Below are 17284 nucleotides of genomic sequence, written 5' to 3'. Positions count from 1 at the left end.
TATGCCAGTATTCATAGCAGCATGATACACAATAGCCAAAGGTGGAAACAATCCAATGTCCATCAACAGCTGCATGAATAAACACAGTCATATAACCATACAATGAAATATTAGTCAGCCTTAAAAAGGAAGGAAATTCTGACACATGCAACCCGCATGGATGAACCTTCGCGCTATTATGCAAAGTGAAATAAGCCAGCCACAAAAGGCCACCTATGTCATGATTCCATTTATATGAAATATCCCGAGGAGGCAAATCCACAGAGGTAGTAAGTAGGTTAGTGGTCGGCGGGGACCAGGGAGAGGGAGAAGAGGGGGGACTGCTAAAGGGTACAGGGATTCTTTCTGCGGTGATGAAAGTGTTCTGGAATTAGATGGTGGTGATGGTGGCACAATCTTGTGAGTATACTAAAAACCGCTCGACGGTACAGTTTAATTTTTTTTAACGTTTATTTATTATTGAGAGACAGAGAGAGATAGAGCATGAGCAGGGGAGGGGCAGAGAGAGGGAGACACAGAATCCGAAGCAGTCTCCAGGCTCTGAGCTGTCAGCACAGAGCCTGACCCGGGACTCGAAATCACAAACCGCGAGATCATGACCTGAGCTGAAGTCGGACGCTTAACTGATTGAGCGACCCAGGTGCCCCCAACTGTATACTTTAAAAGGGCGAATTTTATGTTACGTGAATTGTACGTCAATAGAAAAAGGCAGTGGCAGTTCACAACCCTCCTGAAGCTTCCCGGGTGAAACCTGAAATTGGCCCCCATACCTGGAAGCAGCCCACTCCAGGCTGGGAGGTGGCAGGATTTATTTTTTTTTTTTAATGTTCATTTATTTGTTTTGAGAGAGAGAGACAGCAGGGGAGGGGCAGACAGAGAGGGAGATTGAATCTCCATGCTGTCAGCTCAGACCCCAACATGGGGCTCAGCTGCGAGATCATGACCCAAACAGAAATTCAGAGTGGGACACTTAACGGACTGAGCCACCCAGGTGCCTCAGGAGGTGGCAGCTTTATTTTTTTTCTTATTTTTTTGAGAGAGAGCGTGAGTGAGGGGCAGAGAGAGAGAGAATCCCAAGAGGGGCAGAGGGAGAGAGGGGGAGAGAGAGAGTAGCAGGGCTCACTAGAAGTGGGGCTCGTGTTTTATCCAAAGGGGGCAAGTGTTCACCCAAAGCAGGGCTGGAGCTCACCAGATGTGGGACTCGAACTTACGAACCATGAGATCATGACCTGAGCTGAAGTCAGATGTTTAACGAATGAGCCACAAGGCGCTCAGGAGGTAGTGGTTTTAATAAGTAAAGGGAGCTTACATAAAAGGCTTGTCTTGGGTGGCAGCAAGAGAAATGGATCCTCGCACCGTCCACCAAACCTTAAAAGTTTATAAAGAGGCCCTAACTGGGTTCATTCATGTGTACCACGCAGGTGTTTTCAATACCACATCACCATCTCAAGGCTATGTCCTTGGAGTGGCTGCTGGGAGTGGGAAAGGCAAGTACAACCCACATTCCCAGCACAGGGGAAGGGGTAAGGAGCCTCTGATTGCCTGGGTCCGGTTCATGGGTCAGTCGGTGGTCACATCTTTTTGATGACCTTTCCCAACATGCTTATCATAGCAAATTTGGAAACAAATATTTTTCAAAAGAAGAAAAAGCCCTTCCCACATTCTCACCTGGAGGATGTCACGGGCCGGAGGACCATACCAGCAAAGAAATCGGGAAAGGATGGGGTGAGCGCAGCCAGGGTCAGGAGCGATTGGCACAGACCTTTGGAGGGCTTGAATGCCAGCTTAGGCCACACGCAGGACAAGGAGGAGCCAGGAAGAGTTCTCTCCAGACTATAGAATTACCACATAGGCTGGCCCTGGCTAGGAGGTCATGCAAGAATCTGGGCAAGAAGTAGACTCTAATAATGGTCAGCATCCCATTGAATACTGAAAATATGTTCTCACCGTAAGTCAGCAAATGTTCACAATGTGTATGCACAGTAAACTATGAATGGAGATGGCAGTATTATTTACAATAGAGAGAAAACGGAAACCATGCCAGTGTCCAACAATAGGATCTCTGCAGTTGTAGGAGAGAATGTCACATGGAAAGATATTCAAGATACACTAAGTGAAAAAAGTAGTCACAATAAGGACCTGATTTTGGAAAAAAAAAAAAAAAAAAAAGGTGATTTATAACCCCCATCTTTGTATGTGAGTGGAGACAGGCTAAAATGTAACTGATAGTTTTCTGCTTTGTGGAGTTAGTTTGACTTTCTTTGTCTTGTGTTTTGTGTTAAAAAAAATGTTTTTCTGTGATGAACATGTATTAATTAAAATACTAAAGATAAACATTAATTTAGATTTAATAGTAGAGAAAAAAATCCTATTTTGCCAATTTTCTGGTTATTCATGGGAGAATCCAGTGAAACCAGATATCACAGGTCAGCTAACAATTTGAAAGCAATTTGCTTTTTACTTTCTGCCACAGGGCAGAGCCAGGGGTTCAAAGGACCAAGGCCAAGAACGTGATTCTCAATATTTGGGAGCCAAAGAAACTAGGCAGGTCCATACTGCCAGTGGGCAAAAGACATAACACTTTTAGCTAAGAGAGAAAATGGGGCATCTGGGTGGCTCAGTCGGTTAAGCCTCCAACTCTTGATTTTGGCTCAGGTCATGATCTCACAGTTCATGAGTTCGTGCCCCACATCAGGCTCCACCCTGACAGGGTGGGGCCTGGGGCCTGCTTGGGATTCTCTCTCTCCCTTTCTCTCTGCCTCTCTCTCTCTCAAAATAAATAAATAAACTTAATTTGTTTTTTTAAAAAGAAAGAACATTCATCTATTCCTTTATTCATTCATTCATTCATTCATTCATTCATTCACCTGTTTGGTGAGCACCTGCTATGTGTCAGGCACGGAGCTCAGTTCTAGAGTTCGCTTTTGTACTTGAGAAACTGTGCCTGCCTTTGCCAAGCTAGGAATTGATTTATAATAAATCTGTCTGCCCCATATTGAAATTGCCTACCTAGTAGAGTAGATAGAGCGATTTCTATGTGTCATGTGCCAAGTGCTTTATGTAGTGAACCCATCTGCCCCTCTCCACAGCCATACAAGGTAATTGCTAGTATTATTACTCCCTTTTATAGACGACAAAACGGAGGTCTTGAGAAGTTAGCAGCTTACCCAGGTTTCTAGGTTTGGAGACGGTGGGCCTTCCACCTACTAACCTGCCTCACTCCAAAATACACATCAAGGTAGCCTTTGTCACCAGCCACAAGACATGTGCCCACTTTGACAATGTTTCCTGAGTTCCCGCTCTGGGCCAGGCACTGCCTGGGTCCTGGGGACACAGGAGGGACTAAGGCATGACCTGCCCTCAAGCAATGCACAGAACTAGGTGGGAAGCACGGATGGGTATTATCCTCCTTCTGCAAAAGTAGAAAACGGAAACTCTGAGAGGTTGAGAGGCATTTCTGAATGTTACACAAGACAAAGCACATAAAACACATCCATTTTCTTGCTTCTCCTCAGGTTTCTGTTTCTCACTTTGTGTGTATTCATGAATCAGTGCAATATCCACGAAACTTGCCTGTAGCAGTTGGGGAATGTTTTGTAAGACTAATTCTTTTTTTTTTTTTAAGTTTATTTTATTTATTTATTTTGAGAGAGGGAGAGAGAGAGAGCAAATGGGGGAGGGGTAGACAGAGAGAGGGGAGGAGAGAGAGTCCCAATGCAGGGCTTGAACTCATGAACCATAAAATCATGACCCCAGCCCAAACCAAGAGTCAGACGCTCAACTGACTGAGCCACCCAGGTGCCCCTGTAAGACTAATTCTTAAAACTCTTACATTTGTATATTTACAGGTCTAGGCCTAGCACATGGGGGAGCATGATACCGATTCTTTACATTGTTCAGATTGTGGTCCAAGGATTTCTAGGGATTCCTGAGCCCTTCCAGAGGGTCTGTGAGATCAAAACCATTTTTGCAATAATACTAAGATATTATTTGCCCTTTTTTGTGAATTCTCTCGTGTGTACTGTGTTTCCCAGAGGCTGCCTGGTATGGTATGTCATCCTGCTCTGATGGCTGATGGAATGTGCGTTTGTGTGTTGTGTTTTAAAAGTTATCAGTTTTAAGGGGCACCTGGGTGACTCCGTCGGTTGAGCGTCCGACTTTGGCTCAGGTCATGATCTCACGGCTCGTGAGTTTGAGCCCCGTGTCAGGCTCGGATTCTGTGTCTCCCTCTCTCTCTGCCCCTCCCCCACTCATACTCTCTGTCTCCCTCTCTCAAATCTAAACAAAAATTAAAAACAAAATTTGTTTAAGTTACCAGTTTTAATGTATAGTGATAAATACTGATAGTTATAATTTACACAAACAAAAGTTTTTGGAGTCCTCAGTAATTCTTTAAGAGTATAAAAAAGTTCTGACATGAAAATGCTTATGAACTGCTATCCTATAGATCCAGATATTACTTTTGGAAATATTTACCATAGAAGACATAGCAGTGAATGTAATGAAATAAAAACATTTTGTAATTTTTTATGACAGTGATAACGTGGCATACGACATCCCATTATTTTGTACATGATACATCTAATCTGTGGTTTAGTTCTGAATCCAGATATTGCTTTGAGAATTATACTGGTCATTTCCAGCCTCAGCAGAGTGAAGTGTCTCCAAATTGAACTCAATAAAAAACTAAGAGCTATAATGACTCAGTGAAGGCTAATTTGGCCTGACTTCCAGTAGAACACAAATTCTGTGAAAATCTTGAGTATAGCCATATAATTGGTGATTTTCCTATGACAAAGGCAAGAAAAATAAATTTTATTGAACGAACATGTCATTACTTATGAATTCTGCATAATTATGTATGCAATTTATTACTCACCCAAACACTGCCAGTCCACCAACAGCACTCCCAGACGAGCACAATAATAACTAAATTTAGTTTTTCAATGTTCTGTCAATTTTCAGCTGTATAATAACCATAGCTTTATACATTTAAAAATTGTGTCGTCATGAAAGTATAGCATCAAGGTAGGCTGATAGAACATGTTTTATTTAACACTTTAATGCTGGATTGGTTAACTTTTCAATATTCAGACACATGGCCGGAGACCTGGCCTGGGTTCTGCAAAAGTTAAAAGCGAGCCTCGTACTACACACTGGGTCATCATTTCTCACAGAAGTTGGCAAGAGTTTCCAGAATGTTCAGATCCCCCACATCGGCCACTTTTCACTAAAGCTGGTAGTTCTGGTAACAAAGAAGAGACGAAGGTGTGGAATCCACACCTCGTCTTGCTTCATGGTGCTCACTACGTTTTCCATGGCCCCGGAATTGCCAGAGCAATGTGACAAGTCACCATCCATACGCAGGGAGCCTCTTGGAGCATGTGGTATAAGGCAAATGCTTCATATATGCAAAGACCAGGACAGGGAGAGCACCTGGGACCCTCCTCCTGTCCCCCAGCACTCTCACATGGGCTGTGAGGATGAAGTCCAGAGTGAGGATGAAGGGCAAACATCTCCCTTGAGCAGGATCATCCTTACGTGGGGCTAGGTCTCAGGCTGTGACTGCCTAGGGGAGCTCCAGGCCCAAGGTTCCCTGTGGCTTGCCAGGTGTGGCTACCCAAGCCTGCCCGGACGCGGTTTCTCAACATGGGTTGCCCGTCAGTCCAGGAAATCTGGGTCAGAAGGCCTTGCCCAGGCCCTAGCTGTCTTTTTACACATCTCCACGAGGTTGCTCAGGGAAAGAGTCAGGTGGGGAGCCAGGGGGAGAGGGTGTTGGTCAGGGGGGCGGGGCACCCAATGGGAAACCAGCTCAACATCTGGCATTGTAGGAAATGGCATGACAGAGGAAGCCCTGTCCCCTTCACCTCATCTGCATGGTCCAGCTTGACCTCCTTGAGATGTCTCACATTTTTGCCTCCCAGCCCAGAGGGAAGGATAGGAAGTGGCAGAAAAGTGACTCTGTCAACCTCTGCTGTCCCCTCTGCTCAACATATCAGTTGAGTGTCACAAGGACAGAGAAAGCCATGACCTTGGGTCCTCCTCTTCCTTCACCTCCTCCTCCTCATCACCAGTTACCACTACTGGGTGCTACACAAGGTTCAAAAGGTGATGCCATTTCCTATCCCTGAGGCATCTCAGAGCCAGGAGACTAGGAGGTCAGACATGCCAGCCTCCACCCAGGGTGAAACTCGAAAAGATTTGGAAGCTGATTGGCCCAAGCAGAAGGGCTGAGGCAGAAGGGTGGAGATAAAGGCAGAGTTGGGTTGTGAGGCAGACTGACTGTTCTGGGTCCCAGCCTGGAGAGGCCTGAGTGATGGAGGCCCTAGGGTGTGGCAGGGAGAGGTCAGAGGCTGAGGCCATGCCCATTGCTAATTCAGCCCTCATGGGCATCTGCTACCTGCCAGACTTTGTTCCATGCAAAAGTGGTCTCTTTCCTCACAGCCCTCATGTTCCTTTCAATTAAGAAATACATTTATCGAGCACCTACCATATACCTGGCTCAGAGTGGGCCATCAGGGTCTCAAAGATAAATACAGTTCTAAAGAGCTTACAATAGAGTGTCAGAATCACCTAGGCACAGGGGTGCCTGGATGGCTCAGTTGGTTAAGCGTCTGACTTCGGCTCAGGTCATGATCTCGAAGTTTGTGAGTTCGAGCCCTGCGTCTGGCTCTGTGCTGACCGCTCGGAGGCTGGAGCCTGCTGGGGTTAAGAAGTCAGATGTCAACCACCCTAGTTATGTTGTTGCTGTAATGGGCCATAAAATATGGCGCTGAGCTTCCCAGTAGCCAAGGCAAAGAGAGAAACAGAAAGGCTCATAAATTTACCATTATCTCGTAAAATAAAACATATCAGGTTTCCAGGAGAGATCATTTTTTTTCCAGGTAGTAAATAATAAACATAATTTGCTGTGTGGGTCCTTCCTTCCATCAGTAGTATAGATGACCAGAGTAGATAATGCCTTCAGGGGTAGTTTTTCCAGGACAAAACAATGTAGTGATTTTTATATGGTCCTTTCTTCTGCCAAACATCAACGATGTCAAGAGTGTAACATTAAACTGGAACTGGGCCGAAGGCATTTTTGCATATGGTCAGCTATGCTAACATGGCTCAATTGTACAGTTTTCTGCTGCCATGAACTGATACAAAGATAGAGCTCAGACTATGTAGAGGAACGGTTATGGACTAGGACCCTTCCCCACCCCATCAGAGCTTGAGTCCTGACAAATGTTGCCAACCAGAGCAAAAGTGGCATCTAAATTCTCGCTTGACTTTGTATTTCTTCACTTATGAGTGACACCAAGCATCCTTCAAAATGTTTATTGGCTTTATTTATATTAAGTAAGTATACCTATATTCTTACTGATTTTGATACACCTTTTTCTGTAAACTGCTTGTCTATATTGTTTGACTCTCTTTTTGTTTTTTCCTGAAGAAAGCATTTAATGATGAACCAAATATAGAGTCCATATTCTTTATACTTTTAGGAAAGTTGAGCTGGTTAGGCCCACTTAAAAAAAGAGCAACAAAAGAATTAGTAAAAACATAAAACTTAATGTGAGTATGTATACTTGTGAATTCATTCAACAAACATATCTGATCATGTATAATCTTCTTCCAAACCATTTCTCACATGATGGGTAAACTCAAGGCAAATAAAAGATCACTTCCCAAGCCCCACATAGAAGAAAATACTCAGGCTCATCTTTCTCTCTATGTAATTTGAGAAAATATTATGGATGTTGTGCATTATGCAATGGCTGTGTTTATTTTTCATTGGCTTCTAGGAACCTGTAGTAGGGAAATTTGCTTTGACTGTCTATCTATCATCTATCTATGTATCTTTTTATTTATTTTAATATAATTTACTGTCACATTGGCTTAGATACAACACCCAATGCTCATCCCAACAAGTGCCCTCCTCAATGCTCATCACCCATTTTCCCTCTCCTCCACGCCCTCCCCCATCCACCTTCAGTGTGTTCTCTGTATTTAAGAGTCTCTTGTGGTTTGCCTCCCTTCCTCTCTGTTTGTAACTATTTTTCCCCCTTCCCTTCCTCCATGGTCTTCTGTTAAGTTTCTCAAGATCCACATATGAGTGAAAACATATGATATCTGTCCTTCTCTGACTGACTTATTTCACTCAGCATAATACCTTCTAGTTCCATCCACGTTGCTGCAAATGGCATGATTTCATTCTTTCTGCTTGCCAAGCAGTACTCCATGGTATATACAAACCACATCTTCTTTGTCCATTCATCAATTGATGGACATTTAGGTTTTTTCCATAATTTGACTATCATTTTAATTAATTAATTATTTAATTTATTTATTTTAAATATAATTTATTGTCAAATTGGTTTCCATACAACGCCCAGTAATTTGGCTATTGTTGAAAGCGCTGCTATAAACATTGGGGTACAAGTGCCCCTATGCATCAGCACTCCTGTATCCCTTGGGTAAATTCCTAGCAGTGCTATTGCTGGGTCATAGGGTAGATCTATTTTTAATTTTTTGAGGAACCTCCACACTGTTTTCCAGAGGAGCTGCACCAGTTTGCATTTCCACCAACAGTGCAAGAGGGTTCCAGTTTCTCCACATCCTCGCCAGCGTCTACAGTCTCCTGATTTGTTCATTTCAGCCACTCTGACGGGTTTGATGTGGTATCTCAGTGTGGCTTTGATTTGTACTTCCCTAATGATGATGAGTGATGTTGAGTATCTTTTCATGTGTCTGTTGGCCATCTGGATGTCTTCTTTAGAAAAGTGTCTATTCACTTTTCCAAAGTCGTCTGCCCATTTCTTCACTGAATTATTTTGTTTTTTGGGTGTTGAGTTTGGTAAGTTCTTTATAGATTTTGGATACTAACCCTCCATCTGATATGTCACTTGCAAATATCTTTTCCCATTCCGTCGGTTGCCTTTTAGTTTTGTTGATTGTTTCCTTTGCAGGGCAGAAGTTTTTTATCTTGATGAGGTCCTAATAGTTCATTTTTGCTTTTAATTCCTTTGCCCTTGGAGATGTTTGACTATCTTTTTAAACTGCTTTCGGGATCTCATCTATAAAGTGGAGATAATAATAGCACCTATCTCATAGAGCTACTCCCTTTGAGAGATTTAAATGAAATAATCTATGTACTTAAATGATAGTAAATGATCGGGTATTAGCTATGATGATGATGATTAGACTTCTTTTTGTTCATTCGTCAGAGTTTCCTTGTAAATGAAGGAAATATCCCTTTGTCATATGTTTTCTCGGTTATTGGAAAAGTATTTTTTTATGGTGGATTTCCAAATAAAAGATTTATTTATTTATTTATTTATTTATTTATTTTTAAGTGTATTTATTTATTTTGAGACAGAAACAGCATGAGCAGGGGAGGGGCAGAGAGAGAGGCAGAGAGAGAATCCCAAGCAGGCTCCACTCTGTCAGTGGAGAGCCTGATGTGGGGCTAGAACCCACGAACTTTGAGATCATGACCTGAGCTGAAACCAAGAATCGGACGCTTAACCGACTGAGCCACCCAGGCGCGCCTAGAAGGTTTATTTATGTATTTATTTATTTATGAGAGAGAGCACTCATAAGTAGGGGAGGGGCAGAGAGAGAGAGAGAGAGAGAGAGAGAGAATCTTAAGCAGGCTCCATGCTCAGTGCAGAGACTGACATGGAGCCCAATCCCACGACCCTGGGATCATGACCTGAGCTGAAATCAAGAGTTGGACACTCAACTAACTGAGCCACCCAGGTGCCCCTCTAATATAGAAGTTGTGTTTTTTTTTAATTATTATGTGGTCAAATATATCAAATTTTCCTTTATGACTCCTGGGTATTCCATCTTGATTAGAAAAGCCTTCCCACTCCCAAATTATAAATCGATCCACCCACACTTTCTTGTGGAACATCTATGGTTTTATTTATTGCACTTAAATCTTGTGGAACATCTATGGTTTTATTTATTGCACTTAAATCTTTGATCCATGTAGAACTTGTGTGGGCTCCATCTTTATTATCCAGCCCCCACCCCCAACAATAATCCAGGTATCCCAACACCGTTTCTTGAACATTCTCTTCTCCCCATTGATTTCAGTGGAAATGCTTACACCTTTCAGTAGCATTCCCAGCCCTTTCCCTAACCTAAAGTTCCTTTTGGTCCTACTATGGCAGGATGGATGCCACTGGAAGAGACAGGCGTGGATACGAGCAGCGGAGAGCACTGGACCAGGAGGTAGACAACTTGGGTTCTCAGTCTCCGTACCGTTAGCTTGATGAGGAATCCTAACAATTCATTTCTGCCTTCTGGGCTTCCGTTCCTCTCACTAGAGAATGAGGAGGTAAGACTAGATGGTTCCTAAAGTCTCCCAGCTACAATACTGTTTGGTTCCAGGGATTACAGAGAAAGTGCGTGCATGAGAGAGTGAGGGAGAGCTGGAGATGGAGGTATCCGTGGTGTGAGTCAGCCTCTTCAGTGCCAACCCTGCCCCCTCTCACCATCCATGCCCCCATTTCCTCTGCCCAAGGCCCAAAAGCCTGGGAACCAACTGTCTGCCATTGCTAGAGATACTAGCATGGAAGGCAAGGCCCAAGAGAAGCTGCCGATTGGGGGTCAGTGGGCAGATGGCACCAGCCCCTGAGAAGGCCAGCCGTGGGTGAGCACCACTGGAGTGTGCCCATCTCTAAGGCTCTGAATCCATCCCAAGAGAGGAAGGCCTGTAGAGAACTGGAACACCCTCCTCTGAAGGTTAGAAGTGACCATGCACGAGCATGCACACACGTCATTCCACAATGCACGTGCACAAAGGAGGGCAAAATTATTTAGCCTTTGAGGTGAGGCAGACCTGGGTTCAAATCCCTGCTCCACTACTTAAACCCTGTGAACTTGGGCAAGGTACTTAGCTTTTAGGGTGTCCTAGAGTATGAACTTCACAAGATTTATTTTTCCGTGTTTATTTATTTTTGAGAGACAGAGCGCAAGCTGGGGAAGGGCAGAGAGAGAAAGAGACAGAGGATCTGAAGTGGGCTCTGTGCTGACAGCAGACAGCCTGATGTGGGGCTCGAACTCACAAACTGTGAGATCATGATCTGAGCCGAAGTGGGACACAACCGATTGAGCCACAGAATTTCACAAGATTTTTGTGACAACTCAATGAATTCTAACACAGTGCCTGGGACACAGTGGGAGGCCACTTCGGGATACTCCTGCTCCTTCCCTCACCATCCTGGATGCTCAAGTCTTTTGAACAGGCCATAGCATGGTGCAATGAAGAGAGAGCTGGGCTTTGTGAGCTCACATCCCTAGAGCACCCAGCATGACACCTGGCCCTCAGTGAGCACACAATAAGTGTATTAATGTTACCATTCATTACATCCTCGGTGAGCCAGGGAGCTCAACCAGGGCAGCATCCAGGTAGGCGACAGAAGGACGGGACACCCAGACCTGGGGGGAAGAGAGACTGACTGGGAACCCCAAGCAGGCCTGAGTCTGAGGGATTCACTGACAGATAATGGCATAAGGCCATCATGCAGCAACCATCCCCAGTGGGAGTCTTGACACACATCCTCACATTTGATTCAGTTCTAGACAGCCTCTGCAGAGCTGATTCCTAGCCCCACATCCTGGTCATCCCCTGCCAGCCAATAAACTGTCATCAATAAGGTTTCCAGATAAAATCCAGGATGCACGGTTACATTCGAATTTCACATAAACAAGTAATATTTTTTTAAATATATTTAAAAAAAATTTTTTTTAATGTTTTTATTTATTTTTGAGACAGAGAGAGACAGAGCATGAGCAGGGGAGGGGCAGAGAGAGAGAGAGAGAGACACAGAATCTGAAGCAGGCTCCAGGCTCCGAGCTGTCAGCACAGAGCCCGACGCAGGGCTCGAACTCATGGACTGTGAGATCATGACCTGAGCTGAAGTTAGTTGCTCAACCGACTGAGCCACCCAGGCGCCCCTACAAATAATATTTTTGTATAAATACGTCCTGAAGCATGGCAGAATATGCCACTCCCAAAGATGCCACTTTGACATGAAGATTATTTTGAGCTAAAGGCACTTGAAAAACAGCAGATGTAAGAAGAGCAGCCTCATCTGCCTTTTCTTCCTGGAAACAAGAGGCAATAACTCCTGTGTGACAGATGCCCTCCCTGTACCAGGGAAAAAAAGAAACATTCTCTAAACGTGAGCCAAAGCCAAGAGACTTCTGTGCAAACAGACCTCGCTAAAATAAGTTAGTCAACTTAGCTTAGTCCTTAGCTTCCGATATTTTGGTTTGGTCACTTTTCCACATTTGCTTCTCTTTGTTCAACCCAGTACGAGAGCATGTGGTTTCACCATTTCTTCAGGTCTTCATTCCCTTATGAGGGTTCCTGTGTCTTGTAAAACTTAACATAAATGTGTGTGCTTTTCTCCTGCTCATCTGTCTTATGTCAGTTTCATTCTCAGGCCCAGCCAAACAACCCTACGAGGCAAGAGGTAAAATTCTGCCTCCCCTGCAGTCCCAAATATTGTGTGGGACATGCATAGACTAAAGAAAAAAAGTTGTTTATCCGATATTCACATTTAACTGGGTGACCTGGATTTTTATTTGCTAAAGTTGGCTACCCTAGCCATTGATCGGCCATCACAATGAAGTCCATTGTGGCCATCACAACTTAATATTTGTAGAACATTTTAGTGACCATTGCATCAGCTGTGTGCTGCCCTTTGCAGTCAAAGTCATATCCAATAGCTGGTATGATCTTCCTTTCATCAGATATCACCTGGTGGCGCACTGGACACCACAGTAGGGGGACGTGCAGGTGCTGCTGAGGGGAGGGCCAGAGGCTAAGGACAGGAGAGTGAACTTGGAAGTGGGTGGAGGCTGGCTCTGGGTGCCCTCATTCAACAATATTATTATAACTTCCATTTACATGCAAGGAAACTGAAGTGAAAGCATTTAAAAATATGGATATGGATAGAGCTCAGGATGCTTGGGTGGCTCAGTCAGTTAAGTGTCTGACTTCGGCTCATGTCATGATCTCATGGTCTGTGAGTTTGAGCCCCGCGGCGGACTCTGCACTGACCGCCAGTCAGCGCAGAGTCCACTTTGGATCCTCCGTCTCCCTCTCTCTCTGCCCCACCCCTGCTTACGCTCTCTCTCTCTCTCTCAAAAACGAGTAAGTATTTAAAAACTAAATAAATGATATAAAAATTTGGATAGAGCTCCGTGCTTTCCAAGCCCTGGGAGGAGAAGTTAACAGATTTGCACAGGGTCCCCTGGTTGGTAGATAACGGCTAACTGAACTCTGTAACCTTGGGGGTCGCCCATCTTTCCTCCCTCTCAGCCACTGGATTCCGCTGTACGTGAATTGGAGTTTTCTGTGTGTTTGTCTCCCCTACCCAGTGTCACCCCTCCTACCCACCCCAGGCTGGGCCCCCAGAGGGCCCGGACAGTCTTATTCACCTGGAGATTCTCAGTTTGGAGCTAGGAGTTGGTGCTCAGTAAATGTGTATTCCCAGGAAAGGTTACTCACAGGGGTCCTTTCTGTCCTGGATGCTATCTCTGAAGCCACTGCTTCCTTGGGACAATGAGGATGACACTGGCCACAACTCTCCAGCTACTCTGCTCCCCTATCTCCAGGCCACAAAGAAGGAGTCAGGAAAGGAAGGGCAGGTACCCGGGTGGGACAGAAGACTAGGCGAGGTTGAAGACACTCAGGGTTCTGAGGAGGTAAAATACCAAACGCATACCTAGGTACATGACATTGTTTCTGATTTAGCAGTTGTGGCATTTATGGGATGGGTAGGTCCCTTAAAGTTCAGTGGGGGAGAGGTCAGGGCAGGGATAGGTTCAGGGTCAAGATCAGGATTAATATACTCAGGCAGTGCTGAATATGTTTTAGCATGTCAGAGCAACAAACCATGGCTGCCCTCTTCCCCGACGCAGCCCCAACTCTTGCCCCCACCCCCTGGGCCAGACATACTGGCTACCGTTCGTGCATGCTTCCGTGGCAAGGCCTTTGCTCTAGCTGTTGAGTCTTCAGAATGCCCTTCCCCCAGATGTCCACCCAGCTACACCTTGCCGCCTTCAAGCCACCTTATCTGTGCCGCTGGCCCTTGCTCGTGCTTCCAAATGGTGTAACTTCTCCTCAGACTGGCACCCCTCATCACCCTTACCCGGTTTTGTTCGCTAATGTACCCCAAACCTGCGGAATATCGCCTGGCATCATGGGTGCTCAATAAATGTGTGGGGTACTGAACTTGCTGAACTGGATTTGGAAGGGACCTTGATAATCTAGTTATTTCTATTTCAGAGTTTCTCATGGAGCTCATTAAAATACCCCAACCAGAGTCCCTTCCCTGAACCTTCTGAGTCAGCTTGAGATGTTCCCCAAGACTTCTGATGTAAAAGCTCCTTCTCTGGTGCAGTCCCCTCACTCAGCAGGGCCTGCCTCGCTCAAGGTCAAAGCGTAGTTAGGGCCTCAGCCAGCAACCCAGTAATTCTCTCCCACTGGGGCCCTCTCTAACTCTTCAGGTAGATCTGGGGCACCTCCTACTCCTTTGTGGGGACCCTCAGGTCAGAATATTAGTTATCAGAGTCCCTGGGGGTATTGATCTCTGTCTAGATTTCTCCTAACCTAGCTAACCTAGCACATAGTTGGAACTCAGTGAATTGGTTCTTATTACTTACTGCCGTAGTCTTAGTAAGCAGCAATGCCTGGGACCTAGGCATCAACCCAGTCGATCTTCATTTTACACTCCCCAACGAGGCTGAGCAGGAGCAGGGCTGGAGGACTCAGGAGCTGAAGGATGCCTCTGCCTCTTTCTTTCATTATGCACTGAGTTTAGGAGCAATGTCTTATGGTGGCTAGAGCACTGGGCTTGGGGCCAGCTGCTAATTGCCTTGTGGCCTGAGCACATACCATAACCATTCTGAGTCTGTTTGTTAATCTGTAAAATGGGCTAACTTCCAGGATTGACATGAAACTTCCATCTGATAATGTACCTCTGGAAGCTCCTTGTAAACCACAGATCATCACATGAACCAAATTATTAGGCATCAGCCCTCTTGCTCCATGCCTCCCCTGGCCCCCCAACCTTCCGAGAGCAAAGTTCCGGGGCCTTGTCCAGAAAGCTGAGGTTCTTCTACCCAGCACCCCCCAAACCCCAGCTCCGTGTGTTGCCACTCCTCCTTACACACCCTTCACCCTGGCCAGAGTTAGTCACCACCCTTCCACGCCTACACACCTTTGCACAAACCGTTCTTCCTGCCAGGAATGCCCCCCTCCTTTGCTACTGGGAGAATTCCAGCCTCACCTGCTTCCCTGTCTCCCTATGCCTGATGTGGAGTCAGGCAGTCTGGGTTAGATTGTTGGCTCTGCCACCTACCGGCTGAGTGACCTCGGGCAAAGTTCCTTAACCTCTCCCGCGTCGGTTTGCTCATCTGCAAAATAGAGACAATAACAAGACCCACCTCTTTGGGGCACTGTGAGGATGCATGGAGATAACACAGCGCCTGACCCCGGCCTGGCACATGCCAGGTGCTCAGGAAATGATAGCTAACATCACTACTCTTAGTGTGATTATCAATAGCTCCCCTGTCCCAGCTGACCCAGGATCTCTGCACTCCCCACCACCCTGGGAGGTCCTGGCCTGTCCTCAAAGAATACCCAAGGGAAGTCTTTGGGAAAGTGAGGGAACTTTCCTGCCCTTACTGATTAACAAGGCAATTAGGATGAGAGCCAAATGACAGTAGAAATAGAACTCGCCAAGAAGATCTGCGTTCTTAGAGAAGAGAGCTGCATCTCAGCTGGGGAGGGGAGCCCAGGGAGGGAGAGACCACAGCTGCAATAGGAGATTAGCCATGTGACCATCCTCCATTTTGGAGGGGAAGGGCCAAGGGCCGGACAGCTCTGCTTGAACTCTGAGCCCTGCCCAGGCTCTTCCACTTGCCAGGGCCTGCCTTTCTTTCTGGTCAGCTCCTCGCCCCATCCCTCATTCTAATGGTGGCTACTTCCACAACCACCGATAATTCTCGCTAATTATGCAAATACAGGCCAGCACTGTGAAAATAGGGTACCAACTAAGAGCGTGGGCTTTGGAGGCAGGCCAAGTATCTGGCATATAATAAATGATCACCATCATCATCTCACATCTTCACAATAACCACTAGATGACAGTGAGCTTTGGAGCCAGACTGCCCCGGGGTTCAGTCCCTGCTCCACCACTTTCTAGGTGTGTAAAGCCTGATAAACTGCTCAACCACTCTGCTTCAGTTTCTTCCTCATCTCTGAGATGGGGATGACAAAAATAGCGCCTACCTCACTGAGCTCATTTGCAGATGAAATGGTATCGTGTCTTTGAAGCACTTAGCACAATGCTTGCAAGATGGGAAGCACTTGATAAATGTTAGTTACTGTGAACCACTTCTCAATTTGGGGCATGACGAAACAGAAGGAAAGAGAAATAAAGTAACTTGACCGAGGTCACCAAGATTGTCAACGGTGAAGCCAAGATTCCACCCTGAGCTGTTTGACTCCAAAGTCAGAGTTCCCTTGGCTCTTCTACGTTGTCCCATATTTTTATTACCCTCATTAAATACACTTAAGCCAGAAAACAATTTAAAAATATATACTAGCTATAATGACAATGGGTTGAAACCCTCCAAATATACTTAAATCCATGAGTTTATGATTAAAAAAAATTAATCACCTTTGGAGATGCTAAGAAAGTAACTCATTATTGTGAAAACTGTAAATAAAGGGAAAGGAATCAAGCACTGATATGTTTTTCCTGTGTGGCTCGTAAAAGTTCACTCAGGTTAACCATGTAGTGAAGAGAGGGAGGTTTCTGTTAGTAAAGGTGTTTCAGCTGTCAGATGCAGGAAGAATGACAGAATATCACTATTTTGCAACCCCTAATGAAATAATGGATCCAAGCATTGATTATCCACAGCTACTTACGATGTATCTCTCTTGATAGAAGAACACACCCGGGGAGTAATCTTCCCAGATGTTGAACCTGAATCACATCAAGCTTCTACATATAAAGATGCAACCAAACTCCAGGCTGTGGGAAACTCTACAAGACAAATGACCTTGTTTCTTCAACAAATAAATTGCTAGGTGGGGGGAAAGAGAAAAGGAGGTAATGGTAGTTTAAAAAACGCTTAAGCAACACCAATCATGTGCATTATAGAGACTGTATCTGGATCCCAATTTAAACAAATTACTTTAGAAATGAGACCATTGGAGAATTCGAACAATCAGATATTTGATATTAACACATTGCTGTTAATTCTATAG

Source organism: Acinonyx jubatus, chromosome B4 (assembly GCF_027475565.1).
Source record: "Acinonyx jubatus isolate Ajub_Pintada_27869175 chromosome B4, VMU_Ajub_asm_v1.0, whole genome shotgun sequence".
Taxonomy (NCBI): domain Eukaryota; kingdom Metazoa; phylum Chordata; class Mammalia; order Carnivora; family Felidae; genus Acinonyx; species Acinonyx jubatus.
This window is presented reverse-complemented; position numbering follows the sequence as displayed.